Source organism: Nannospalax galili, unplaced genomic scaffold (genome assembly GCF_000622305.1).
Source record: "Nannospalax galili isolate Female #2095 unplaced genomic scaffold, S.galili_v1.0 scaffold86, whole genome shotgun sequence".
Classification (NCBI taxonomy): Eukaryota; Metazoa; Chordata; class Mammalia; order Rodentia; family Spalacidae; genus Nannospalax; species Nannospalax galili.
In genome coordinates, this window is record NW_008354174.1 from 53,879 (window position 1) to 57,326 (window position 3,448).

A 3,448-nucleotide genomic window follows, 5' to 3' on the forward strand; every position below is an offset into this window, starting at 1 on the left:
ATACTTCACAGAATTAGAAAAATCCATCCTTAAATTCATATGGAAGCACAAAAGACCCCAGATAGCCAAAGCAACCCTGATCACAAAGAGCAACACTGGAGGGATTAATATACTGGATCTCAAAGTATACTACAGCGCCATAGTCATAAAAACAACATGGTACTGGCACAAAAATAGACACACAGATCAATGGAACATCACTGAAGATCCAAACATGAATACATGCAATTTCAGCCATGTGATATTTTGCAAAGGTGCCAAGAAACACAATGGAGGAAAGAAAGCATCTTCAACAAATGGTGCTGGCAAAACTGGATCTCCACCTGTAGAAGAATGAAACTGGATCCTTATCTTTCACCTTGCACAAAGTCACTCCAAATGGATCAAAAACCTCAATGTGAAACTGGAAACCCTGAAACTATTAGAAGAAAATATTGATGGTAACTTACAGGATATAGGTGCAGGAAAGGATTTTCTAAATCAGACAGAAGTTGCTCAGGAATTAAGGTCAGAAATCAATAAGTGGGACCTCATTAAATGAAAAAGCTTCTGTATAGCAAAAGAAACAATCAAAAAAGTGAAGAGAAAACCCACAGAATGGGAAAAAATGTTCACCAGTGACACATCTGATAGAGGTTTAACATCCAGAATATGGAACTCAAAAAACAAAGAATCAAGAAAACAAATGACCCAATTAGAAGATGAGCTAAAGATCTAAACAGAGAGTTCTCAAAAGAAGAAATAAAGATACTTTAAGATTTCACCTTACCCCAGTCAGACTGGCTAAGATCAAGAAAACAAATGATACTAAATGTTGGAGGTGATGTGGGGAAAGGGGAACACTCATCCACTGCTGGTGCGGGTGCAAACTGGTTCAGGCCCTATGGAAAGCAGTGTGGAGAACTCTTAAAAAACTACAAATGAACTTACCATTTGACCCAGTTATACCACTCCTTGGCATATACCCAAGGAACTCATTCTATTGCAGAAACACTCGTATATCCATGTTTGTTGCTGCTCTTTTTGCAATAGCTAAAAGATGGAAACAGCCTAAATATCCCTGAACTGACAAGTGGATAATGAAAATGGGGTTCATTTGCATGATGGAGTTCTACTGAGCAGTAAAGAAAGATAAAATCATGAAATTTTCTGGTAAATGAATGGAACTAGACGCTGTTATACTAAGTAACACAGACTCAGAAAAACAAATGATGTATGTTCTCCCTCATATGTGGCTCCTAGCACCAAATCCTTTTAAATTCTAGGTCCTTTTAATAAGATGATGCTATACAGCAGTCCCTTCTGCATGATATAACTACCATCATCATGACTTTGGCTGAACCTGATCACTAAACATAGTGACAATTGGGCTTTTTGATGATTGCGCTCATTCATTAAAGGAGTGCCAAGCAGGGTCACTGGACCCTCACCTGAGTATCCAGCCACTCTTCCCAGCCAACTAGTCCAGCCTTGGAAGACAAAAGAAAAATGAGGAACAACCCAATGGAGGGATCCTTTTGGAAGCCCATGTCAAGAAACTCCAATGGACTCTCAAATGAACACTTAAAAATTGCCCTATTCTGACTTTTTTCTAGTTCCCTGTCTAGAACTTGTAATGCTAATTACTCTTGCCTTTACTTCTCCTTCACATCTCCCATTCATGATTCAAGGACTTTCTTTTCCCCTTAGAGACAAGAGTTATGCAATTTGGGAGTCTTTTAGATAGAACCACTAAAGGGGTACTCCATTTGCCTCACCCTGCATCCCTGTTCAGCATGGAAGAATCCAGAGTGGTCTGCATCCCAGTTCCTTATTGGCAATTTGGGTAACCTCTTTGGAGGATGGTGTGATAAGAATAGGAGGTAGGAATTGGCTAACAGGGTAAAAAGACCCCAAAGAATATGGACCCAGGTCCTTCTCTAGGTCCCTGGGAGCCCACTGGGCCTGGTCTGCACCTTGACTCCCAATGCCTCATTCACCATCCCAACTCCCCTGCCCATCTCTCCTCCTAGCCTGGGTCCTGTCCCATTCCTTGTCTTGGCGCCCCAGACACTGGGGAACCACCACTGCGTCCTGATCCTTTGCATCCAGACCAACCCATTTCCTTCTCGAGGACCCCAGGAGCCCTCTGGGCCTGGTCCCACCCTCACCTCCCTCTGCTTCCCTGGGCTACACAATCGACAGCCTTTTTCCTGGACTCTGCTGCTAACCTTTTGGCTTCCTGATCCTTTGCATCCAGATCAACCCAGTTCCTCAGTGCAGTCCCCAGGAGCCTTTGGGGCCTCTTCCCACCCCCATCTTCCTTTGCTTCTCTGAGTGTCACCACCACCAGCTACCTGAGACCAGTATCTTTCCTGGCCCCTGCTCCCAGGCCAGTCCAACCGCCAAATTCCTGAGACCAAAATCTTTCCTGGAGGGATCCAGACCTTAGGAGAAAGCCTGAGAGCATCTGATACTCATCTGCGCAGCCACGGCAAGGGTCTCAGGTCAGTGCCACCCAAGTTCCTGAGGCCAAAAGCATTCTTAGAAGATTCCAGACCTAAGGAGAAAGTGTGAAAACTTCTGATCCACATTGGAGTTGGGCCACCGCGGAACTCCTGAAGACAAAATTAATCCGGCCTCGACAATATAAAATCAAAAGAGAGAACCAGAAGCTTAGACGAACCAGCTCTTCATACCCAAAAAGTAAACCACAAAGACACATAAAGCTCAAAAATAAAAGAAGCAGAACTAAACTTGAAGAGTCAGAAACTACAAAAGAAATTCACATGTCAAAATCACAGAGAAAAAATAATAACATGAAAAACCAAAATAACATATCCCCACAAAATACTAATAGTACTATATAGGAGTACAATGAGAACCCCCTAGGGATAATGCAGGACATAGAACTCAAAAGAACAATTATAAACATGATAAAAGAATTCAGTGAATTTAAAGAACACACAAACAAAGAAATCAAAGAACTGAAGGAATATAGGGATAAACTTCTGAAGGAATTCAGAAAAGAGCTAGAAATATTGAAGACTACTCAGGCTGAAATGAAGAAGGAAGTGAAACACTCAGCAAGCCAATTAGAAATGACAGGAGAAAGCCTCACCAATAGGGTGAGTGAAATGGAAAACAGTATCAAGACTGGAAAATAAACTGGACAAACTAGACCACTCAAAGATTATGAAAAAGTTAAGAAAGCACAAGAATGGAATATGCAGGAATTGTGTGACACCATAAAAAGACCAAACTTATGAATCACAGTCATACAGGAAGGAGAAGAATCCCAAAACAATGGACCAGATCTTCAACAGAATTGTGGAAGAAAATTTCCCCAAATTAAAGAAAAACATGCCCATACAAATACAAGAAGCACATAGAACATCAAACAGACAGGACCAGAAAAGAAACTCTCCATGGCACATCATAGTAAAAACACTAAACATACAGAACAAAG